General features: G+C 48.0%; 1 pseudogene; it reads right to left on the reverse strand.

The window, feature by feature from the left end:
- Positions 1-603: 603 nt before the first annotated feature.
- LOC142243972 (transcription termination factor 1, mitochondrial-like) lies at positions 604-27246 on the reverse strand (annotated as a pseudogene).

Here is a 27246-nt window from a genome sequence, read left to right on the forward strand (position 1 = left end):
TACATACACACAGAACGCAGTCAGGCACAAGCACATACAAGTACAAATACATAGATACACAGGCACACATGCACAAACATGCACAAGAATGTAGACAGGCACAGGCACTAATGTGCAGACCAACATACATTCATACACACACATGTACACAGATTATACTCATTTATACAAAAAAGTCATATAAACAATCATAACTATACATAAATATACACACATATTAGGGGAGCTCTTACTTTCCTCTGGCTTTTCTCCAGTCTGGCCTGCAAGCTTCATTGAAAATCCTCTCCGGTGGGAAGTAGCAGTGCAGGGCGCGCTATGTGATATCACAGTTAGCAGACACAGCCACGTCTGTTAACTTTGACATGGCCGGGGTGGCACACAAATAATTGAAGACGCAGTGCAGCCCCAATTGACATAGAGACAGGCGGTCCTGCGGACTTGGCACAGCTGCTGGTAGAGCCTCCTAGGGCCCCCTGCCCTAGTCCAGCCTGCGGTTACCAGCATGGGGTTAACCAGCCGTATATGAAGAATGGAGCAGCCCACTAAGGACCTGGGGCCTACTGGGGGATGACCCGGCGGTCTGGTGGACCAGGCCAACCCTGTCTAGAGCAGTAGGTCACAGTCGTCCAGCTTAATCAGGGACTTCATGTTCTTGATGTTGTTTAGGATACGATTTGTACTTTTGGATAAAATATACAGTACAGACGAAAAGTTTGGACACACCTTCTCATTCAAAGAGTTTTCTTTATTTTCATGACTCTGAAAATTGTAGATTCACATTGAAGGCATCAAAACTATGAATTAACACATGTGGAATTAAATACTTAACAAAAAAGTGTGAAACAACTGAAAATATGTCTTATATTCTAGGTTCTTCAAAGTAGCCACCTTTTGCTTTGATTACTGCTTTACACACTCTTGGCATTCTCTTGATGAGCTTCTAGAGGTAGTCACTGGAAATGGTTTTCACTTCACAGGTGTGCCCTGTCAGATTTAATAAGTGGGATTTCTAGCCTTATAAATGGGGTTGGGAGTGACCATCAGTTGTGTTGTGCAGAAGTCTAGTGGATACACAGCTGATAGTCCTACTAAATAGACTGTTAGAATTTGTATTATGGCAAGAAAATAGCAGCTAAGTAAAGAAAAACGAATGGCCATCATTACTTTAAGAAATTAAGGTCAGTCAGTCCGAAAAATTGGGAAAACTTTGAAAGTGTCCCTAAGTGCAGTGGCAAAAACCATCAAACGCTACAAAGAAACTGGCTCACATGAGGACCGCCCCAGGAAAGGAAGACCAGGAGTCACCTCTGATGATAAGTTTAACCGAGTCACCAGCCTCAGAAATCGCATCTTAATAGCAGCTCAGATTAGAGACCAGGTCAATGCCACACAGAGTTCTAGCAGCAGACACATCTCTAGAACAACTGTTAAGAGGAGACTTTGTGCAGCAGGCCTTCATGGTAAAATAGCTGCTAGGAAACCACTGCTAAGGACAGGCAACAAGCAGAAGAGACTTGTTTGGGCTAAAGAACACAAGGAATGGGCATTAGACCAGTGGAAATCTGTGCCTTCTGATGAGTCAAAATTTGAGATCTTTGGATGCAACTACCGTGTCTTTGTGCGACACAGAAAAGGTGAACGGATGGACTGGTTCCCACCGTGAAGCATGGAGGAGGCGGTGTGATGGTGTGGGGGTGCTTTGCTGGTGACATTGTTGGGGATTTTTTCAAAATTGAAGGCATACTGAACCAGCATGGCTACCACAGCATCTTGCAGCGGCGTGCTATTTCATCCAGTTTGCGCTTAGTTGGACCATCATTGATTTTTCAACAGTGCAGTGACCCCAAACACACCTCCAGGCTGTGTAAAGGCTATTTGACTAAGAAGGAGAGTGATGGGGTGCTACGAAAGATGACCTGTTCTCCACAGTCACCAGACCTGAACCCAATTGAGATGGTTTGGGGTGAGCTGGACCACAGAGTGAAGGCAAAAGGGCCAACAAGTGCTAAGCATCTCTGGGTACTCCTTCAAGACTGTTGGAAGACCATTTCCGGTGACTACCTCTTGAAGCTCATCAAGAGAATGCCAAGAGTGTGCAAAGCAGTAATCAAAGCAAAAGGTGGCTACTTTGAAGAACCTAGAATATAAGACATATTTTCAGTTGTTTCACATTTTTTTGTTAAGTATTTAATTCCGCATGTGTTAATTCATAGTTTTGATGCCTTCAATGTGAATCTACAATTTTCAGAGTCATGAAAATAAAGAAAACTCTTTGAATGAGATGTGTCCAAACTTTTGGTCTGTACTGTACAGATATCTAGAAATCAATTCCCCGACAAACTCCCGCAGATTTTTGCCACCTTATATTGTGCAAAGTCCTAGTAAATTCTCCACATTCTGTTTGCTGAGGTCGACGCTTTTTGCAAAAGTTCTGAGTGACTTGACCATCAGCTGGCAAAGGACTTTGGATGGCCATCTGAGGGACTGGAGATAGCAGATATTTGTGGCTAAATTCCAAGTATTAGTTGTTCGGAAGAAAGACTTCGGGGAGCGCTGTGCCATGCTGAGGACAGTCGTATCTGAATCCTATAACCCTTTCCAAATGTTCCACATCTTGTCTGACTTCTAAATCGAGATTTATTGCCTGTGGGAACCTGGAGATGATGCTCGGCACTATCTTGGCATTTGCACGTTTGTCGGTAAGGAACTGTTTAAGATTTTACTCCTATATAGTTGTCTTCTTGAGGTTCTTTCTGACCTGCATCATGTCCTCTCCCATTCTCTTCAAACTAGTCAGGTTTTTGATTGGTACTTCTACTTTTTTGTGTGAATGTAGCTGTGAGCAGAACCTCGCCCATGGAATACCGACACTGGGGAGAGGGCAAATAGCTGCTGCCTTAAAGGGAACCAATCACCAGGATTTTCGTATATAACCTAAAGCCAGTGCTATACTGGCACTATCCGGCTGATTCTATACATACCATTAGTGGTCAGCTCGGACGTTTAGATTTTGAAATCCAAGAAAGTAAAGTTTATAAAATCAGCAGCTGCTTGAATGAAAGCAGCTGAGGATCAGATAATATCTGGAGGGATATTCATAGTTATCCCCTCCCCCTGTTAGAACTAGCATAAGTATTATATAATTGATTCACTTTTTCACTTGCAGGACCTGTGTGAGGTCATACCCATGTGACCACAAGGGGTGGGGCCTCAGCCAACAGAAAAATGTCGTTTCGTGGTATCAGCTTTGTTGGCTGAGGCCACGCCCCTTCTGGTCACATGGGTATGACCTCACACAGGTCCTGGAAGTGAAAAGTTACATCGATTATATAATACTTATGCTAACTCTAACAGGGGGAGGGGATAACTATGAATACCCCAGATATTATCTGATCCTCAGCTGTTGTCACTCAAGAAGCTGATGATTTTATAAACTTTACTTTCTTGGATTTCAAAACTTATATATCTGAGCTGACCACTACAGGTATGTATAGAATCAGCCTTATAGTGCCAGTATAGCACTGGCTTTAGGTTATGTACGAAAATCCTGGTGATTGGTTCCCTTTAACACTTCTTGTGCTTCTAAAATAGGTCTCAAAATTCCCAATTATGTGAATTAAAATTTTCATGTCATGGTCAGGAGCTTGTTCTTTTGACTAAAGAATTTATGAAAATAATAAAATAAGAAAACATTACAGGCTTGTTTTTTATTTCTTAATTATTAACAATGACATAAATGTCGCGCCCAGGGATATGGGATACTCGGTCCCGGGCCGTGTCTCTCTTGGGAATGTCACGGTGGTGGCCGTTGCCCGGTTCCATGCCCTGGGCGCTTTTTGTAATGGGGATATTTATAGAGGAGAATAAGATAATGTCCACATGTGACACCACTTGCGGTGTTGCGGCTAAGTTTAGGGAGCCGCTGCTGCAGAATGTCTCTACTGGGGCTGGTGGTATTGGCAGCTAGAATGGTAGACCCTTCGCAAGTAGGATTTTGCCCCAAAGGGTGTATGGTGCAGTGGGCATCAAAATAAGGTAGTCCACACAGTTTTTCAATGCAACTGGTTTACTCATTGCTGGTAGATGCTAACTGGTTGCCCGAAGCCGGCTGGTTTCACCTCCAGGTCCCCTTCGTCCCAGTGCCAGTTTATTTCTCTGGTACGTTCTTCCCCTGCACCTGTTTCTGGTAAGTGGGTCCCCGTGGTAAAGAACAACTGGGGATCCCCGTTCTGTAGTTTGTCCACTTTTGTCTGCCTGATGGTAGCGTGAACCCTGCGGAGTTTGAGTTTCAGGTCCTGTTCCCAGTTCTTCCTTTGCTACCGAGTCTTCGTATTCTTTAGGGTCAGCAAGGTCCTTGATGGTCCCCTTGTGTGCAGGTGTTAACAGGTCGTCTTTGAGCTCTTTCCTGTCTAGGGTCCTGTACCCCGTCGGTTCGTAGTTCTGGGAGTACTCCACTGGCAACCACTTCTCCTGGGTACCAGGTCACCATGAACCTGAGTCAGGACGTCGCTTTGCTTCCACCTTCACTCCTCGCCTGTCTGACACTTTCTGACTACACTCCATAGTCTGCCCCTCCCACCTGGTCAACTATTGGACTGGATTGCCTCCACCTCTAGGCGGCCATCCATTGGTCCCTAGCTACATACCATTGTATGGGGGATTGTTGGGGAAAAACTGGGATTACCTGGGTTTTTGTTGGTACCGGCACTAGGGTTCTGGGTCCCTAAGGGGGTAGGCCCTGCATCCTTATGGGGATGTAGAACCTTGTAACACCCTGATGGCTTCAGGGGCGCTACATAAACATAGTAAAAAAGAAAAAGTATGTGATGGACCGGAGAGAAACCAGGAGGGAACAGCCCTTTTAAGCACTTTGCACACATGGGCTAACTGTATGATCTGCGCCAGGGCGTCTGTCATTGGCGCAGGTTCAAGATCTGAGCCCTCGTCACATGGTAGATACAAGCTATATTACATATCCGCCATCTGCCAGCGCTGCTGTTGCACCAGATCGCTGGATGCTGATGGGACGTGATGAAGTCTCCCGTCATTGCCATCTTTACACTATAAACTGCAATAACCGGATCGGATCATCACAGGTTCATGTCACATAAGGAAGCTAAAAAGTAAAGTAAAAAACAATTAGATCTGTGTTTACAAATATAAAAAAAAACATTAAATGTCAATGTCCCCATTTTTTCCCCCGTTACTTGTCTCGAACAACGGTGTTTTTAGAAAAGTACTACATTTTTTCACACCCCCTAAAAAAATATATTTATAACTAAATGCAAGTTTGTTATCGCCGTGATGTACTGACCTGGACGATCATATTTGAAGGTAATTTTTACTATACAAGGAAGACCAGAAAAAAAGCAAAAAACTTAATTTAAATAAAAGAAATACGGAATTGTATTTCTTCTTTGAATTTTTTTTTATTTTTCACCAATTCATCCCAGTTGGAATGTTTTTTTTCAGTACATTATATGGTAACGTGAATGATGTCAACTACAACTTGTCCTGCAAAAAAAAACCTGACACGGCTATGGGGAGTGAAAAAAAATGATGTGACTTGGAAAAAGGGGAGGAAGAAAAAATGAAAATGGAAGTGAAAAGAAAAATGTAACACCCCCCCCCCCCCCCCGAAACTCTAAGGGGATTAACGTTTAAGGGGCTGTCCGGTACATTAACTGATCAGATAGTCACCAATGTCTAATTGATAGGTGTGTGGCACCTGAAATCCCCACCGATCAGCTGTTCCCAGTGCCACCACCTAGAACTATTACGTTTTGGAGCTGCACAGCGCGGCTTCATCTGATGTATAGTGGCCACAGCCAGATACTGGATATCCACCTTCTATTTCAATCAGTAGGTGGAGGATGTGCAGTTCCCGATGTTGGCTGCGTCACACAGGCAGCACTTGCTTCAAGCAGCAGCGATCAGAATGCTAACCTATTGCAGCTATACTTCCTGCTACAATGTAACGTGGCCTCTAATTGGATGTAGTCAGCAGCTGATGAGTTGCTTAGAAGTCTGCTTTGTGATTGGTCATATAGTTGTGCACTGTGATTGGCAGTGAGCTAAAGGACCTTTAATGATGATGTCATACTAATATGTGGGAGGAGTCAGACTCCAGGTTGTGCAGGAGCAGCTCCCTGTAGTGCTGAGCTCAGCAGGACACTCTTCACAATAGGAGAGTGATTTGGTTCTAGAACATACACTTTATTTTAATCCCTTCCCAATAAACATGTGTGCATAGCCTGTGTTATACAGCCGGTATCTGCTAGTGTGACACCCTGGCCTATCAGGTCGTCACAGGGTATTGTGCAATCTGCCCTCCTGCACAGTATCCACCCTCCTTGGTTACGGGTCCTGGTCCTTTGGTGTTGCTAACAGCTTAGCCATTCAAAATCCTAGGAACACTTTACACTTTAGCCACCAGACACACCATTGGGGGGCCTGAAGAGAATAGGGCCGCCCACATGGGAGGTTGGAGAGGGGAAGGGGAGCAAAGTGACAGTTGAGCTAAAGTTGAGAGGAGAGTTGAGCTGAAAGGAGGAGAGGAGGAGGAAGTGACTTTCGTGTGGAGAGGTCACAGGAGGAGCAGGGCTTCTGAGTACTAGGTGGCAGACGTTGGTCTGGGCCTGGGAGGAGCTGGAACCCCGGTTGCAGGGGATAGTGTCAGGGGGCACGGACAGCCGAGGAGGGCAGCCGGTGGCCTTGAGTTATCACCGGGCAGGAGCCAGGGTACGACGGGGTACGTGGACCCTAGGCCGAAAAGTAACTTCACGCGTTCCGGTAATTTACCCGGCGGGGGTGAAGACTTCAAGATTCATCCCCAACCTGCTCCAAAATCAGGGTACTAGCACACCGATGGGATAGGACTTTCCCAATACAGTCCAAAGAAATCCTACACGTGAACCCTGAGAGCAAGCTCACTCCGTTAGCCATACGGGTGAGCGGGACCCGAGGAGTTTCATACCCAAGGGTCCAACAGTGACGAAGGTGCCAAGGACAGGGCCACAGGCTAACAGTGACACCAAGGGCACGGACCCAAGCGTGCTGCCTAGAGGCTGCAGTGGTGCTCAGAATTCTGGTTTACATGCTGTCGGTGTTGTTATTCCTGGACTGAGTGAGTACACTGAAACCCCTGTTCCTATCTCCCACGGCACCCAAACGCCAATCATCCAACGGGCCCCGGGACACAAACCTCCTACCCACGGAGGGGTTAACCATCAGGCTGCCACACCACCGTCACCGGGCTCCCCCACCAACAGCAGCGGTGGTCACTACACCATTACCACACACCGTGGGTGGCGTCACGAACTTTCTATCTCCCTTGTACATACCCCCCCTTCTTCTTTAAATTCGAGTGTCTGCGCGTACCCCCCGGATCCGGAGACCCCTCGAGCCACCGCGGGTCTAGATCCGAGCAGCTTGGCCGCTGACATGGGAGCGGTACACTAGCATTTAGTATACATTATTCCAGGCCCCCTATAGACAGCCCCACACTTTGGTTGTGGGTAATGATCACCATGGCGGCTAAAGGCAACTGTGGCTGCCATATTGGTACTCCTGTGAAGCCCAGCCACAAGCTTCATTGACAATTTCAGCTATATACTGCAATACAGCTTGCAGAATATAGAAAAAGCCATCCGATGATTATAGGTTACATAGTTACATAGTTACTAAGGTTGAAAAAAGACCTAGGTCCATCTAGTTCAACCTTCCTCCACCAGTTCTACATTTGGTCACTAAGTAATTTATAACCAGCAATGTTGTGTGTAGTGAGGAAATCATCCAGCCCTGATATAAAAGCTGTTATAGTGTCTGCCATTACTACCTCTTGTGGTCGGCCTTCCACAGTCTGACTGCTCTAACTGTAAAGAACCCTTTCCTATTTAGCTGTCGGAATCGCTTTTCTTCCACTCGCAGTGAGTGCCCCCTGGTCCTAAGTATTGTCTTTGGAAGAAATAAGTCACGTGCCAGTCCTTTATATTGACCAAGGTTAAAATCTCCTAAGGACATAAAAAAAAGTTAAAAATGTAAATAATAATAAAAAATATAAAAACTTGAATCACCCCTCTTTTTTTTATTAAAAATAAAGAAATAAAAATATAACTACACTTATTTGGTTTGACTAACTTTCTGTCGCTGATCCTTCAAGCTATACTTATTTGGCTTGGCTGTAATCGCACTGACCTGGTCCTTAAGGCCCTGTCACACACAGAGATAGATCTGTGGTAGATCTGTGGCAGATCTGTGGTAGATCTGTGGCAGATCTGTGGTAGATCTGTGGCAGATCTGTGGCAGATCTGTGGCAGATCTGTGGCAGATCTGTGGCAGATCTGTGGCAGATCTGTGGCAGATCTGTGGTAGATCTGTGGCAGATCTGTGGCAGATCTGTGGTAGATCTGTGGTAGATCTGTGGTAGATCTGTGGTAGATCTGTGGTAGATCTGTGGTAGATCTGTGGTAGATCTGTGGTAGATCTGTGGTTGCAGTGAAATTGTGGACAATCAGTGGCAGGTTTGTGGCTGTGTACAAATGGAACAATATGTCCATGATTTCACTGCAACCACAGATCTGCCAAAGATTTATCTGTGTGTGACGGGGCCTTTAGTCCTTGGTTGTTACGAGGGGGACCCGGGGAAGCGTGCCAAGATGGGAAATGGACTGCTTCCGCCGGTCAAGGTCCACTGTGCGGTGTAAGGGACCGCCGCTATGGTGGGTGAAGAGTGAGCGGGTTGCTGCTAGCGATCGTCTGGAATGTCACAGACGATCTATGTACACCGATCTGCCCTAACCCGTGAGGGTTGTATAGCACAGATCTCACGGCTCGGTGTACCTGTTGCACGGGGAAGCACAGAGGTGCCCACGCACGTGTGCCAGTGGAAGTCACGAGAATATGGCACGAGGGTAGCACAGAGGTGCCCACGCACGTGTGCTTTCAATAACCAGGTGAGTCCAATGGAGACTTGAGGAGCTCACCTGGGACAGGAACACGGCCTGTTGACGGGGGTACTGCCGGAGCAGCAAGGCAGGAACACGGCCTGCAAACGAGGTACTGCCAGAGCAGCAAGGGCCAAGCCCATAAGAGACAGTAATGCCTGAGCAGTGGCGTGGCAGCACGCTGCCAGACATCCAAACATAGAAGGACGGTCGCGCGCCGCCATGATGGCAGGGGGAGCTTTTAAGGAGGTGCAGCTCCACCCGAGGGCGGGCGCGAGGCGGAGATGACGGACTTGACCCAATCAGGGTCCACGACGTCCCAGCCTGGCCAGTCAGGATTCACCACGTCACCAGCCTTGTCATCAAGCCGTGTGACGTCAGTGAGCGAATCAGGACCCACCACGCATTGCACATGCTCACCCTCCTGCCTCTGGGAAATAGAGGCGGGATCCTCGGTCTCACAATGTGCAGAGATAACGGGAATCTCACTGCTTCCCTGAGCAGTAAACCTCTGCACATTGCGCAGCCTCGCAGACCTTCGGGGCCGCTGAGCAGAAGAGTCTGCGGCAGGCCAGGAATGGGAGACCGCTTCACTCCTTGTAACAGGAGAACCACTAGGTGTCACCCTTCTGCTGCCTCTCTGAGAAGGCATCTCCTGCACACTGCGCAGTCTGGCAGACCTTTGGCGCTGCTGAGCAGGAGTGCTCGTGGCAGGCAAGGAATGGGAGACTGCCTCAGTCCTTGCCTCAGGAGAGCCACGAGATGTAACCCTTGGTATCATTGCGGAAGCAGCAGAATATGGATCTGTGGAATCTGCAGGAGATAAAATTGGGGTGAACATACTTGGGGATGGACAGGTCTGGGGAGACAATGGCGTCTGCTGAGAGGGGTCTAGATTGGGGAGGGGGATTAGTGGGGGGATCATTTCTGTACAGTCCTGGAGACACCAGATGATTTTGGTGAGTCCTGTACATGGGTCCCCCACAATCTGCAGATATTACAATCGGAAACTCTCCAATGAATCCTAAGGGTAAACTCCATTACTGTAAATGGCTTTTTAAAACTTTGAGTAATTTTGCTTCAGTATTAGACGGGGTCCTGATGGGAGAATCTTCTCCTGTTACCTTTATTTGCGCTATTATGGCAGGAATAAAAGGCGTCATCCAAAGCATTGCACCTACCTTGAGGGTTTTTTTCTCCTCTTTGCTGTTTTGGCTGGTAATAGGGAAAGATAAGAATTAATTCATTATTAATAAATTTGCTGCATGGGAATAATTAGATGGAATTCTAATCCATTCAACAACTCCCCCCATCCTCTTCCTCTTCAGGACCAGTTTACAGTGCCTTGTGAATGTATTCGCCCCCCTTGAATTTTTCAACCTTTTCCCACATTTCAGGCTTCAAACATAAAGATAAAAATTTTAATGTTATGGTGAAGAATCAACAAGTGGGACACAATTGTGAAGGTGAACAATATTTATTGCTTATTTTAAACTTTTTTAAAAAATAAATAACTGAAAATTGGGGCGTGCAATATTATTCGTCCCCTTTACTTTCAGTGCAGCAAAGTCAATCCAGAAGTTCATTGAGGATCTCTGAATGATCCAATGTTGTCCTAAATGACTGATGATGATAAATATAAGCCCCTGTGTGTAATCAAGTCTCCGTATAAATGCACCTGCTCTGTGATAGTCTCAGTGTTCTGTTTAAAGCACAGAGAGCATCATGAAGACCAAGGAACACAACAGGCAGGTCAGTGATACTGTTGTGGAGAAGTTGAAAGTTCAGATTTGGTTACAAAAAGATTTCCAAAACTTTAAACATCTGAAGGAGCACTGTACAAGTGATCATATTGAAATGGAAGGAGTATCATACCACTGCAAATCTACCAAGACCCGGCCGTCCATCCAAACTTTCATCTCAAACAAGGAGAAGACTGATCAGAGATGCAGCCAAGAGGCCCATGATCACTCTGGATGAACTGCAGAGATCTACAGCTGAGGTGGGAGAGTCTGTCCATAGGACAACAATCAGTCGTACAGTGCACAAATCTGGCCTTTATGGAAGAATGGCAAGGAGAAAGCCATTTCTCAAAGATATCCATAAAAATTGTTGTTTAAAGTTTGCCACAAGCCACCTGGGAGACACCAAACATGTGGAAGAAGGTGCTCTGGTCAAATGAAACCAAAATCAAACTATTTGGGCACAATGCCAAACGATATCTTTGGCGTAAAAGCAACACAGCTCATCACCCTGAACACACCATCCCCACTGTCAAACATGGTGGTGGCAGCATCATGGTTTGGGTCTGCTTTTCTTCAGCAGGGACAGGGAAGATGGTTAAAATTGATGGGAAGATGGATGGAGACAAATACAGGACCATTCATGAAGAAAACCTGTTGGAATCTGCAAAAGACCTGAGACTGGGACGGAGATTTGTCGTTCAACAAGACAATGATCCCAAACATAAAGCAAAATCTACAATGAAATGGTTCACAAATAAATGTATCCAGGTGTTATATAAGTCCCTATAAGTAGATAAGGCAGTGAGAGTTCAGGACTTTCTCTCTGTGCTATATAGATGTATTATTTATTTACCTTACATACTGTATATAGTGTCATTATATTCATATACCATTCGGTATTGAATTCCCTGTCTTTAGGTTTTGGAGTGTTGGAAGAACCCAGAGGAAATCCACAAAAACATAGGGGAAACATACAGATTCCTTGCAGATGTTCTCTTTGGTTGGACTTGAATCCAAGAACTAGTACTGCAAGGCTACAGTGCTAACCACTGAGCCATTGTGCCGTGCTAACCACTGAGCCACTGTGCAGCGCTAACTGCTGAGCCACCGTGCAGTGGTAACCACTGAGCCACTGTGCCGTGCTAACCACTGAGCCACTGTGCAGCGCTAACTGCTGAGCCACCATGCTGCCTAAATGATGTGCATCAGACAGAAGTGAAGAAGGAAGTCATATACAAGTCTAATTTACCAAACTTGTCCTCAACTTGTATCTGTGGCGCCCCTGACCTGGTCAGGCACCACTGAGTACTGCACCCATGCTGGGGACAGTACAATACAGGTAATCCAGAAGGCTGACCGAGGTGTGACTACACAGGCGCATAGTGATCAGGTCTCACACATGTACCTTTGAGAGGACCCCTGGGGATCCCAGGAGGGGGAAAAGCCTTCACCTCCACTGGAATAGTGGAGGGGGCCAAAAGCCTCCATCTCCTCTCAAGGGGTGTGGTAAGAGAGCCTGGTTGCTAGGTGGCGTAGGCAGGCACAAAAGGGAAAAGAGAAGGAGGAGTAAACAGTCTGCAGCAGAGTGTGGAGGAGTGAGGAGCAGGAAAGTGAGGCTCTGACAAGAGCAGCAGTGAAGGTCCCAGATGTGAGCCGGTTCAGAGCAGAGTCCAGGGAGCTCCGAGGAGAGCTGACCCCTTCCCCTGGGCTGCTGTAGTCTGACAGCGTCCGCGCAGTGGCTACCGACGGGGGAGAACGGTCACCTAGGAGGGCTACCCGAAACCCATCTCCAGCTAGAGAGAGAGCACAGAGTGGGAAGTAAGGAGACTGCTAGGGAGAACCAGGCCCAAACGGGCGGCAGATCCCGGAGCGGGGATAGATCCACCTTTCCCTGCTAAACCTGCCGGTGTGGGGCCCTCAAAGCCCACACCACAACACCTAAAAGCCGCAGCCACGTAGCCACAGTTAGGGCCCACAGTTCACAGGAGGCAAGAAGCTGGAGTGATCTGGCCCAGGCAACAAGCAAACGGCAAACGAAGGGGAGAGAGGCTTCAGCAACTTCCCTGGGTGACCCCCCATAGGGACTAAAAGTCGGGGTTACCCCAAACCACCAAGGGCTAAGGAAGGCGAGTTGGTAGTCACCATCAAAAGTCAGCCTGAAGGATACCTGGTTCCCGCCTGGTTCATCCCAGCTACGCCCGGGTTACTCACCCTGCCATCAACTGTGAGTAAAACCCCTGAAAGACATCCTGCTTGTGTGGAGTTATTCTGCGCCTTGTGGTACTACGCACTTACACAGGGCCCTGGGGCTTGCCTCACTCTCAGGAGGCTATTCCAACTAACTGCACTCACCATCAGCCCCAGGCGTCCCTCAACCTGCAGTGGCGGTCCCCACTGACCGCAATACTGAGAGTGGCGTCACGACAATCAAATAGAAGATCTCCTACCAGTGACAAGATCCAGCCGAGTGGAGTCCCTGAAGGTAATGCACCGACACAACACCTGTGGGGCTTCACATCTGGCGTCACGAACAGGATAAGGACTAGACCTGTTCAGACAGGTGACCATGTGCCTGGGCGGTCCGCTTGAAAAATTGGAAGCGCCGCCATATTGCCACCATGAAAAGCGCGCCGAAAAACAACAGCAGCCCGCGCTGGGAGAAGTTACCGCCCACGAAGAGGTGTGGCTACCCAGAGATCCCCTGCAGAGTTCTGACCTCGCTTGTAGAGAGAGCGGAAGCGTCCAGAGACGGCGGAACGGAAAAGAAGCCAGCAGCTTGCTATTAGAGAAAATGGCGTCTGAGTGCAGAGACCCAGAGCCAGGCTCCGCTGCCTGGTGGTGTCGGGAGCTTGCTGAGTTCTGCGACCAACTGGAAGCCAGGGTCGGAAGGCTGATTAGAGAGGGACGGACGGAGTTTCTGTGGATGACCGCGGCGGTTCAGGCCTATGAGGGGAGAGCCGCGCGCCGAGTGCCAGATCGGGCGGTGACGACTCAGACCCCGATGCTGCCACCGATGGGTGAGTCCAGTGATACCCCTGCCAGCGCGAGTGCCCCGACCCCTGCTGCCACGTCCGCGGTCCCTGAAGAGGCGTCCGGCGCGGCGACGCTGAAGCAGGCCGCAGCCACGCCAGGTGCAGCCCGCCAAGCTCAGGCTGCCGCAGCGATGCCCTGCTCGGCCCACCAAGACCCGGTCCCTGCAGCGACGTCCAGTCCGGCCCGCAGAGAACCGGCTGCCACCGCGACCCTCATCCACGCCGCAGGTGTGACGCTAACCCAGGCCGCCGCCATGCTAGGCCCGGCCCGCCGAGACCCCACCGCAGCAGCAACGCTCGTCCGCGCCGCAAGTGAGGTGCTGAACCAGGCCGCAGCCCCGTCAGGTGCGGCCCGCCAAGCTCCGATCGAGGCAGCGACGCCCAGCCCAGCCTGCAAAGACCCCATCGCAGCTGCGACGCCGATCCAAGCTGCGCCAGAAACGCCCATCCAGGCCGCCGCCATGCCAGGCGCGGCCCGCCAAGACCAGGCCGCCGCCATGTCAGGCGCGGCCCGCCGAGACAAGATTGCATCACCATTTTCCCCGGCCTGCAAGGCCAGAGCAGACACTGCTCCCCAGTCCAAGGAGGTCCCTGCTAGGAAGCCCACGCTGGGGGAGGACCCTGCATACTGGCAGCTGAAGGCTGACATGGAGGCCAAGTTCCCACAGGAGATGGTGGATCAGTACATGCTCCCTCCGCACACCCCCAAGAGGATTCCGACAACTCCTGCAGCAACCACGCCAAAGAGTTCCCCGTCTGGGTCTGCTGAAGAAAGTCCATCCCCAGCACTGCCACCAAAGGAGTGCTTAGAAGAACTAAGGGGGAGGGGAGGCCAGGAAGCTGAGAAGCTGACTCAGGAGCCACCAGCAGTGGATCCATGCCCAGAGCCAGAGATGTTGCCATACTCCCGCTGGGATGAAGAAGACCTGACACCGTCTGCTGAAGAAGATTTGCCTAAGAGCCTCACCTGGGAGCTGGTAAGCTGTACCTCGCAGAATCCAGCCCGCAAGACACGGCGCCGTAGCAGAACCCAGTCTTTCCCTGCACCGCCATCCCCAGAGCAGAGAGAAGTCACGGCCCGAGACCTAGAAGAAAAACGGTTCCTGAGAAGAGCCAAAGCACAGGTCAGAGGACCCCTTTGTAGAGGAATTGTGGAAGACTTCAGCCTAAAATCAGGATACGGCTTCATCGTAGCACCTGGTATGAAAGAAGGCATTTTTGTCAATAGAAGAGACGTTAGAGCTCATTTGCCCAGAGGACATCCTGGAAGAAACCTACGGACAGGAGATTCAGTGGAATTCACCATGCACCAAGGAGAAAGAGGATGGTATGCACTAGATGTCACGCCATGTCCAAAAGAAAGAGAAACAGACACTGAAGAAGAAGAAAGAAAATACAAAGAACCCACGGATGATGAAAGAGATCAAGAAACCAACAGGTGCCGCAGCCCTACAGGCCCAAGCCCTGGTATGGAGGAATCCACATAAAGTACAGAGAAGCAAAGAAGTTACCAGTTTGAAAAAGTTTGTTTTGCAACGTTTTACAAGTTTAAGAATGTGCCCACATAAACTCATGTGAGAAATGAACCTTAAGGCTATGAACTGGCTATAGCCACAAACTCTCGCAGTGTAAATAGTTACACCAGAGGGCACCACCACCACCAGAGTCAGCCTGTTTAGGGGCTTGGCTCGTCTGCAACCAGGGGGCACGTCCGTATATAGGGCCTTGGCTTACCTGCAACCAGAGAGCATGCCTGTTTATGGGGCCTGGCTCTCCACCACAAAGAGGGTACCTGGTCAGCACCAACTGTGGAGGCCGCCTCTACATCCTGCCAGAAGAGGCTGAAGGCGCGGCTCCACCAGGCCAGGTATACCCTGAAACCACCAGACCCTGAAAGCCGCCTCTACATCCTGCCAGAAGTGGCTGAAGGCGCGGCCAACGTGAAAGGGTTTGGGTGGGTTAACGAACTTGTGGGTGGAGGGTGGTGATGTATGGTACCTGGTGGTTTTAAAAATGTTTTACATGTTTTAATGTTTTATGCATTTTAAAATGTTGTCTTGCAGCCCGAGGACGTGCTGGTGATAACTAAGGGGGAATGTGGCGCCCCTGACCTGGTCAGGCACCACTGAGTACTGCACCCATGCTGGGGACAGTACAATACAGGTAATCCAGAAGGCTGACCGAGGTGTGACTACACAGGCGCATAGTGATCAGGTCTCACACATGTACCTTTGAGAGGACCCCTGGGGATCCCAGGAGGGGGAAAAGCCTTCACCTCCACTGGAATAGTGGAGGGGGCCAAAAGCCTCCATCTCCTCTCAAGGGGTGTGGTAAGAGAGCCTGGTTGCTAGGTGGCGTAGGCAGGCACAAAAGGGAAAAGAGAAGGAGGAGTAAACAGTCTGCAGCAGAGTGTGGAGGAGTGAGGAGCAGGAAAGTGAGGCTCTGACAAGAGCAGCAGTGAAGGTCCCAGATGTGAGCCGGTTCAGAGCAGAGTCCAGGGAGCTCCGAGGAGAGCTGACCCCTTCCCCTGGGCTGCTGTAGTCTGACAGCGTCCGCGCAGTGGCTACCGACGGGGGAGAACGGTCACCTAGGAGGGCTACCCGAAACCCATCTCCAGCTAGAGAGAGAGCACAGAGTGGGAAGTAAGGAGACTGCTAGGGAGAACCAGGCCCAAACGGGCGGCAGATCCCGGAGCGGGGATAGATCCACCTTTCCCTGCTAAACCTGCCGGTGTGGGGCCCTCAAAGCCCACACCACAACACCTAAAAGCCGCAGCCACGTAGCCACAGTTAGGGCCCACAGTTCACAGGAGGCAAGAAGCTGGAGTGATCTGGCCCAGGCAACAAGCAAACGGCAAACGAAGGGGAGAGAGGCTTCAGCATCTTCCCTGGGTGACCCCCATAGGGACTAAAAGTCGGGGTTACCCCAAACCACCAAGGGCTAAGGAAGGCGAGTTGGTAGTCACCATCAAAAGTCAGCCTGAAGGATACCTGGTTCCCGCCTGGTTCATCCCAGCTACGCCCGGGTTACTCACCCTGCCATCAACTGTGAGTAAAACCCCTGAAAGACATCCTGCTTGTGTGGAGTTATTCTGCGCCTTGTGGTACTACGCACTTACACAGGGCCCTGGGGCTTGCCTCACTCTCAGGAGGCTATTCCAACTAACTGCACTCACCATCAGCCCCAGGCGTCCCTCAACCTGCAGTGGCGGTCCCCACTGACCGCAATACTGAGAGTGGCGTCACGACAATCAAATAGAAGATCTCCTACCAGTGACAAGATCCAGCCGAGTGAAGTCCCTGAAGGTAATGCACCGACACAACACCTGTGGGGCTTCACATATCTACACTTTCAAGCCTGAACTTAGAACCAAAATCCCCTCATCCCCACTCATGCTTTATCTATACCCCGAAGCCTGTCCTCAAACTATTACTCCAAACTCACTAGTCTCTTCACTTATCTGTTACCTGAAAAAAACCCAGTCTTGGGGTATCTCTATTTGGGACTCTGCATTTAAATGTTGTTTCATTTCCTTTGTTCCTGAAGTAGCTAATGCCAGTTTTTCTGCCAGCAGCTCTCCTACAGTTAAGGGTAGCTGCTCTGTAGACACCCCCCCCCTTGTGTTTAAATAGCTAGGTCTCCCAGCAAGCTTTGCTGACTATATAAAGCCATTTGTATGCAAGTCGCCTTGGTGGAAGGAGCTGCTGTGGGTTCTCCTGAAGTCGTATCCTCTCCATTTGGTTGTTTATACCCTGTTTGTCTCCCCTACCCTCTTGTCTTATTAGTGCAGCGCTGGGTCTAGTGAACCTCACCTGTCTCTCACTAGTCAATGCATTTATAGAGTTTCCCAGGGATTCAGGATGGTGTTCGGTGACCAATGTGGAGACTGTATAAGGGAGTAGGGACAGCTACAGGTGAGGATAGGAGGTGTTCATCTACCCTTTCACTAGTTCCAGGGCACACCATTGTAATTGTTTTCCCCGGTGTCGCCCTTGTCTCTGGTGTTTTGAGGTGTGTTTTTTGTTGTGCGTCAGGCTTCAGTTGTTCTGAATGTACTCGCCACGCTTGCTGTATGACATTTTCTATTCACCTCTAGCATACAGGTACCTAGAAATACACTTCTATGTACAGATGTACTGTAGCTCTGTGTACCTGAATAATTTTTTTCTGGGGTCCCTGCCTGCAATACAGCTCAAATATACCAAATTTTCCTCTCTTCTTCAGTCTGAGCTTTGGCTCATAGCTAGAGCTGCTGCTTACAAATTAGAAGATCAAGATTTCAAGTCCTAGGGGGACCCAAATAGAGAACTGTTTATTCAATTTATGTTCATGCAGAGAGATACCGATCCTTCATTTTAAGAAGGAGGAGCTACAGGACCAGCGAGGAGAGGTGAGAAGTCGGGACAAAAACTTGGACTGCCTGAACACTCCCGCTGAAACCAGGAAGATTGGGAGCTATGTAGCGGTATTAACAATGTGTACCATCACCCCTTACCAAAGACCCACTCCCATACTGTCACCCCCACTGATATTTCTGAGTCTGGGGGCTCGGAGTCACCGAGGAGCAATACTAACACTCAGAGAAACAAACTCACTTTAGTTTAGTTTGGCCCAGTAAGTGCATTAGGCAGCCATCTACTAGCCTCTGGTCTTCACAGCTAGCACACTAGTGAGTAGAGGAGGAAGCAGGCGCTCCAACCAATCACAGCACAGCTCTTCGTCTGAGCTGTGCTATTGAGCCAATGGACAAAGGGTACAATGAAAACTAACACTGATTGACTGCAGTGTAGCTAATCAGTGTTAAGGGTGCTTTACACGCTGCGACATCGCTAACGATATATCGTCGGGGTCACAGTGTTTATGACGCACATCCGACGTCGTTAGCGACATCGTAACACCTCTGAGTGACCTAAAACGATCGTAAAAGAGGTAAAAATTATTGGTATTGGAGTGGTCGTGCAAACACCAAATATCATTGTCTGGTCAGTAGCGAGGTTGCTCGTCGTTCCTGCGGCAGCACACATCGCTATGTGTGACACCGCAGGAATGACAAACATCTCCTTACCTGCGTCCACCGACAATGCGGAAGGAAGGAGGTGGCGGAATGTTATGTCCCGCTCATCTCCGCCCCTCCGCTTCTATTGGACGACCGCTTAGTGGCATCGCGGTGACGCCGAATGCACCTCCCCCTTGAAGGAGGGATAGTTCAGCAGTCACAGCGACGTCGCTGACAAGGTATGTGCGTGTGATGCTGCCGTAGTGATAATGTTCGCTACGGCAGCGATCGCCAAATGTCGCACATACGACGGGGGCGGGTGCTATCGCGCAATCGCTAGCAATGTCGCAGCATGTAAAGCACCCTTTAGTCTTCTCATCAGACCTGCTCTCCTGGTTTGTTCAGCCCAGGAAAACAGCAGTGATAAGGTGACAGCTGATTGAAACAACAGCATTTCGGAAAGCAGATTGAGCTGCACGTTGCAGCAGAAGGTGGTGGTAATCAGCGTCTACCACTCTCGAAAGAGTCAGAAACTGATAAACATCTAGCTGCTGTCTGCACCTGCAACACTTAATAGTACAGGGCCCATCGGAGAATCCTCCGGTAATCCGGTGGGCCTGTCCTATCCGGCGTTAATTTATATCTATTGTTTTTTATGCAAGAAGCATACCACAAACAAACTGAGGAATACAGATGTAACAAGCTGAACATCTAAAGAGCTCCGCACCATAATGTATCACACTTCTCACCTGACATTGTAATGACACGTGATGCAGTAAAGGATGAATTAAAGTTTATTTAATATTTATAAATAATCATACATTTTAGACTGAAATATCTTACTTTAATAGCTTAATATACCATGCTTGAGAAGATTGCACAGCGTCAGCAGATGGCACTATTGTACTCTACAAAACTAATGTTTAACATTTTTTGAGTATGAAAGGATTCTCGTGGCCTTTATTAGGCTAAGGCTACTTTCACACATCAGTTTTTTTCCATCAGGTACAATCCGGAAAAAAACGGGTTAAACGGATCCGGTACCGCATCCGTTTTATCCCCATAGATTTGCATTGTTACCGGATTGTACCTGATGGCTTTGCGTTGCATCCGTTTTTTTCCGGATGCGGCAAAATTAGTTAAAGCGGCGGCCGGAGGCAACGTGTCTTGCAACGTTTTTTTGTCCGGCAAAAAAAACGCATCGCTCCGGATCCGGCGCGATACGGCGTGTTTTACAATGAAAGCCTATGGACGCCGGATCCGGCGCAATGCGGTAAAAAAAGGATGTGGCTGCCGGATCCGTTTTTGTAAACTGCGCATGCACCAAATTAATTAAAAAAACTGATCCATCAAAAAAAACGGACAAAACGGGTGCAAAAACGGATGCAAAACGGATCCAACGGATCCGTTTTTTTTACGCATCCGGCATAACGGATCCGTTAAAAACCGGATCCGGTGGATACGGTTTTACATTTTTTTGCCGGATCCTTTAGATGAGGAAAAAAAAGGATTGTGCTTGAATGCAGAAAACTGATGTGTGAAAGTAGCCTAAGACCGCAATTTGCGTAGCCACCTGTGTTTCAGGTGCTTTTTAGGTCCGTTTTGAGATGCACCTTTTTCATTCCAAAAGGCATGCGTTTTGCTTTTCCATAATAGTCTATGGAAAATGTAGATTTCTAGACCGCACTTTGCGTTTTAAAACGCTGCGTTTAATTTGTATATTCTGTGGCAAAAACCATGTGTTCAAAGAAGCAGCATATCAATTGTTTTTGCCATTTTAGGTGCGTTTTGCTAACATTGAAGCCAATGAGAAATGGCAAAAACCAAGAGACTTCAAATTACCTGCGTTTTACCTGCTTTTTAGGTGCTGAAAACAAGCGTTTTTGACTTCAAAAACGCATGCTTTTCTAACATTAAAATAATGGAATAATATGTCCCTTTACACACACACATAATCCGACAATTAAATTAAAAAAAATGTTGATTTTATTGCTATTTTAACATTAAATATTATAAAACCGCTATAATTTCATGAAATATAAATATTTTCTTTATTTATTCCAAAATTATGTTTTCCTTTTTTTTCTCTTTTTTCATGATGTTTGACTACTTAATCTTTATTTAGCATTGTCTTGATGTTCAAAACGCAACTGTCAAAACGCAGGTGAAAAAGCATGTGCTAAAAACGCATCTAAAACGCGGTAAATACGCATGCGTTTTTAGCGCTAAATTTCTGGAAAAGGCAACTTTGGTCAAATCAATTAAGCCCAAAACGTGCGTTTAGAACTGCAAGTAGGAGAACGGAAAGTGCGGTCTTAGCCTTAATGGGTTTATGTTTAATCGTTGCTACTCTTACCGAGTGATATAAATGACACATACAGACATATTGGGTATTTAAACTTATATAACATATGTGATTTAAGTGGTTGTTGTATGTCCATTATAGACTTGGGGCTCTGATCTCAGTCTTTCCCATTTATACCACTTCATCTCCATACCAATGTGATGTGGCGTCAACTGTTGGAATCTTTACTGAGCCAAATGTAGTTGGTACACCAGTGCCAAACTTATATATTTGATTTTTAATGTCTTCTCTGTTATTATTAAACATTTCTTAGCAATGGCGAATGGACCCAAGACCAACATAAGGAGATTTTTTTTTTCTTTGCTACAACAATGTTTTAATAGGGAACCACTTCTTAAAGGAATTTGTCACCATGTTTTTTCCACACTATCTGAGAGCAACATAATGTAGAGGCAGAGACCCTGATTCCAGAAATGTGTCACTTATTGGGATGATTGCTGTAGTTTTCATAAAATCCCAGTTTAAACTGCTGCAGATCTACCAGTTTTACGAATGATGAGCTCTGTATAACCCCGCCCGCACCACTGATTGGCAGCTTTTTGTGTACACTGTGCATAGGCAGAAAGCTGTCAATCTGTGGTGGTGGGGGTAGAGTTATAAACAGATTATGAATATTGAGGACTACCTGGCAGCAGGTTTACTAGTCAGCTAATGATAATCTCCTGCTGATAAAACAGTGATTTTTATCAAAACTATAACCAGCAGCCCAGTAAGTGATACATCACTGGAATCGGGGTTTTATTTTTATCCTATATTTTTCTGCTCTATGATATGGTGACAAAAACCTGGTGACAGATTCTCTTTAATAAATATTAATAAATAGCATGTGATCAATAGTTGTTGCTCACTTTGCCTCAAATCGTCGGCATTGTTCCTAGAGATAGGGAGAAAACTTTGCGAAGTGCTATCATAAGTTAAGTTGGCATTCTTCTACCAATAAATCCCTGCTCCGCTTTTGTAAAGGATTCACATATTTTCAGAGCTAATCCTTCTTATTGCATGTGCTCAGCATTGGTCCATCACTCCAGTCCATGTGGTCCTGTAAGTACTAAGAAGTCAAATATATATTGGAGGCTTTGTGAAAATGGGCAAATTACAACTTGCCCCTGCACTACTGTCTTACTTGGCTGCTCTCTGCAGTCTCCGCTGCTGTTGGCATCATTAATCTGCACATGTCTTTACAAACACTCAATCTTAAAGGGAATATGTCTGCTGCCCCATCTTAAAGCAATATGATATAGGACAGAGACCCTGATTCCATCAAAGTGTGACACCCTGGCGCCGCCAGGTGGTCACAGAAGAATACTACACCCCACATAACACCATCCCACACTGGGTTCCATCAGCCACAAAATCCTAGCCACCCCCCAGGGTAAGAAGGACACACCAGTGGGCGGGACCAGGCTGATTGGGAGCGCCCACCTAGGGGTCTTGAGCATCCGGGGGCGGGAACACAGTAGTCTGAGTGAAGTTCAAGTGGAAGTTGGAGGTCAAGGCTAAGCCTAGTGAGGGTAGCCAGGGTAGTGGCCCTGGTCTTCTGGCTAGGTGGCAAGCAGTGGACCATGTCCAAAGGCGATGGGAGTACGGTCGCAGGAGATCCAGAGTGGACCGGGACAGGGTTGGAGCCCGCCGGTACCGACCGCGGAGATCCAGTCCCGAAACCGTGCACAGGCGGGGTACCTGGACCCTAGCTAGAAGACAGTTGCAAGCCCCTTCTCTAATTCACCAGGCTGGGAGCAGGTTTCAGGCCTAGCTCCAGAAGTGTTACCCCAGACAGAGTGAAACGGCAGCCCACCGTGGGGGATAGGGTATCCGAAAACACTCACTGAAATCCCAAGGGTCAGTTTTCGCGGGCACATCTCCCAACCAGAATATACCGGGAGTGGACTTCCCCCGTTCCAGATGGAGTCGGCCAAAAGTGAGGAAAAATTACAGAGTGCCGGAGGAAGGGACATTGGTACACCAGCTGGGTGTGGGACCCGAGTACACCCGGACGCGGCAGTCGGCCCCTGACACCTTGGTTTACCAACAGAAAAGTGTGCAATTCTTCAGAAGTGAGTACACCAACATTCCCCGGTCCGGCCCAGCACGCCACCTCTGGCCTACATCACTTCCCGTATCCTGGACACTGAGCCCTGGTGCATCCACCCCTACCCACGAGGGGTTATCAACCAGCTGCCATTCCATCGCCCCCGGGTGCCTCCCAACAGCAGCGGTGGTACTCCATATTACCACACCGTGGGTGGCATCACGAAGTATCTATAACAATCCCCATACATATACGTCCCCTTTTTATTTGAGTGTCTGCACGACCCCCGGGTCCGGAAACCCCTCAAGCTAGTGCGGATCCGGATCCGAGCAGCCCAACTGTTGACGTGGGGGAGGCACAAAAGTATCACTTGCTTTGCTGCTTGCTGCAATTTTGATAAAGTTTTATCTGCAGTTCTCTGAATGCTGAGCTCTGTATAACCCCACCCACTCCACTCATTGACAGCTTTCTCTGTATGCTTGGCAGAATTCTGCTAATTAGTAATGTGGACAAGGTTATATAAAGCTCATGAATATAGAGGACTACATGTCAGCAGGCTTACTAGTCCACTAGTAATAACGTCTATTGATAAAATAATGATTTTATCAAAAGTACAGCAAGCAGCCTAGTAAGTGACACATCTCTGGAATCGGTGTCCTTGCCTCCATGTTCTGCTGCTTTCAGATTAAGTAGGAAAAACCTGGTGACAGTTTCCGTTACGTGCCAAAACTATAGTCTACATACTGTTAGGAATCTTAAAACTATAAAGGGCAACTTTGGGCAATCTTGGCACAAGCTACTTAGTTGTCTCAAGGACTCCTTGGTGTCAATCCTTCTTCCCCTATATAAGGATCTGGCTATCAATGGAGGAGCTTGGGCTGCATTCACTGTGTACCATCTTTTTATGTCCTAAACCTTCATAAATGTATTCAATTAGATGCAGAAATACTTGGACAGTGACACAAGTTTTGGTATCTTAACTGTAACATTTTCAAGATACAGTCATATATCAATATGGGCTTAAAGTGCAGACTTTCAGCTTTAATTTGAGGATATTTGCATCCTAATTGGAGAAAGGTTTTATGAATTTCAGCTTTTTAAGTGACCAAAAGTAATCAGACAATTATCTCAAAAGCCATGTGTTGCATGGCCTATTCCCTTGTTAATCCATCATGAATTAAGCAGCTAAAAGGTCTGGAGCTGATTACAGGTGTGGCATTTGCGGTTTGAAGCTGTTTGTGTGAATCCACAACAAGTGGTCAAAGGAACTCTCAATGGAAGAGAAATAGACCATCATTAGGCTGGAAAAAAAGAAGAAATCTATCAGAGAGGTAGCACAAATGTTAGGAGTGGCCAAATGTTTGGTACATTCTGCAAAAGAAAGAGCACACTCGAGAACTTGGGAACTCAAAAAGGCCTGGACGTTCATGGAGGACAATAGAGGGAGATGATCACAGAATCCTTTCCATGGTGAAGAAAAACCCCTTCACAACATCCATCCAAGTGAAGAACACTCTCCAGTAAGTTGATGTTTCAGCATCTAAATCTACCATAAAGAGAAGACTTAATAAAAGCAAAGACACAGTGTTCACCTGTTATGACCATAAACATTCTCACACATGGTTAACGAAAAGGGAAAATATCTACTACAGGGAGATGATACCCCTACCCAACTGGTCCCTGTACACACTAGCAAGACCCTAGCTGAACAATAAACAAGACCACCTCAGACCTGACTCCATAAAAGGCCATCTAGGGGTTTCTCGTACCAGCTAAAGGACTCACTGCCAACAAGAGGAAAGGAGGGTGTGCAACAACACACGATACCCAGAGTAGGAGAACTTAAACATGTTTATATAAGGTGAAAAGAAAATAAACCAACTCATAGCAAGAAATCAACTGGTGTTTACACAAATAATAATAATAAAGTTTATTTATATAGCGTCAACATATTCCTCAGTACTTTACAATCAGATGGGGGCTTGTACAAACAAAAACAAAATAGCACATAATTCAGCAACTACAGTAGGAATAAGGGCCCTACTCGAAAGCTTACAATCTATGGGGAAAGAGGGGGACACAAAAGGTGAAGCACACTTGTGGTATCTGGTCCGGCCATCGTTATGCTAGTTTATTGGTTACATATAAAGATGAATGATCTGATCATTGGACAGTAACCGTTTGGGTGCCCTTACTTGCTATTGGTTGTATGTAGGATGTAAAGACAGAAATAGGAGAGTGAAGATTATGAATAGCATTTAGAAGTTGGGACAGGGAAGCTCCTCTCTCTTTGAGGGCTCTCACTAGAATTTTTCACTTTCCTCCCACCAGTCTGCCTGATCCCTAGGTGGGTGGCCCTTTTCAAGCTGGACCAACCCACTGGTGTGTCTGACAGGCCATGATGAGAGGTGTTGATTGGGATTTGTGGTGCTGATGGAGGTGACACCGGTTTCTGCGAACTTGGAACCATGTGGGTAGGTCCTGCATCTTGAGGGAACAGGATGCATTTCCATATAGCACCCTGATGTATTCAAGGGTGCTAAATTCCCCCTTGGTTAAACGTAGCTTGTCCCCAAGCTACAGGACACACAGAGTTTTTATTGAACTGGAATAAAAGAAATAACATATTAAATATTAAATACTCTTCCCACACAGGAGAGGCAATACACTTAAACGTTACAACCATGTGTAGTCCAACATTAGAACACCTGGGAACGCTACCGGTTGTAGCGGTAATCGGGGACTCAGCCTACTCCGCTGCAGCCCCTTCATGTGACAGTCCATTTCCGTTGTCCCTTTCCCTTCAGCCCGCCACCCAAAACACCTGAACCCCTGGTGCCACTGCTAATCATGGTGTCACACCACCCCGAGTTCCTTGCAGGGTCCATGGTGACAGAACTGAAGTCCTGGTGGCTCAGAGAACTACTCTGGTAGGTACACTATGTGCAACTATTTACAATAAGCACACGTTCGTGCTGGCTGCTGCCAGTTCTGCAGCCATGGTCCATTTTTAATACTAGGGGGGGTAAAACAGGGTCCATGCACCAGGTGCAAAAATTGTAAAACATTTCCAAATCAGTTTACTTATTCGGGTTATTAGCATTTGTTCAAATATTTTCAATTATGCAGATTTTCAAGAAAAATAACAAACACAATATAAAACAAGAGTAACTACTAAGGCAGCTGGGTTCCGCTACCATCACTCTCGTGGGCGAGTTGGGGCTGTTGTGGAGGCTGGCACTATTTTTCCATCTTGCATGGCATGCCTGCTAACCTCCAGGGCATACCAGCCCCGATCTCCACAATGTTGGCAGTATAAAACCATATCTCCTGGTTTCGGTCTGGGTGCCCCTTTGGGAGGTGTTCTGCGACATCCCTCCTGGAGACAAACACCCCAGCAGCAAGGCCCAGCTCAGCAATAAACCCCCACCCCTTGATGAGGTCAAAACATTCAACAAGGCCCCGGTATCGCGGCCCTCTGACCCGGAAGGCAGCTTTCTTTAAATGCTCCTTTTCTCTATGCGTGCGGGTGGCAACCTCTGCCCGACGCTGCTTCCTGACGGACATTTCCACAAGCAGCTGCTGATGGTGTCTTTCCCAGTATGGGGCGTGGACCTCAGTTTCCGCCTCCTCAAGAGGAACTGGCTGCATTCGGATTCCCGAGGCCTCGGCAGCTACCAAGGGGGCCGCGCTGTAGTGGAACCAGCATGTCGGCAGATTCCTCCCCTGCAGCAGCAACAAGACATACTGGCTGTTCCGCAGCCGGGGTAGAAGTGGCCGGGTACTCTGCAACGAGGTACAGGCCCGGTGAGGCGGCCTGGTCTGGTCTGGCCGGTGGTCAGGCCGGAGGCATTGCGACCTGCTCATCTTCCGCAGGGGCTGGAGGCTCCTTTGCCAGTGTCGGGGCAGCGGCTCGGCTATAGCTTCAGCCGAGGGTGGAGGAGGTGACATGGCTGTCGCGGTGGCCAGGGACAGACCGAGTTCCGTGGCCGGGTAGGCCGGATCAACCGGAACTGGGCTTCTGCTTACCCGCTCCACACTCAGGGCTTCCACGTCACGGGCCCGCACCGCCGGGGCCACACTCCTCATCTCGATCCTCCAGTCGTCCAGCAGGAACAGGAACTGCATCCGCAT

Source organism: Anomaloglossus baeobatrachus, chromosome 6 (genome assembly GCF_048569485.1).
Source record: "Anomaloglossus baeobatrachus isolate aAnoBae1 chromosome 6, aAnoBae1.hap1, whole genome shotgun sequence".
NCBI lineage: Eukaryota > Metazoa > Chordata > Amphibia > Anura > Aromobatidae > Anomaloglossus > Anomaloglossus baeobatrachus.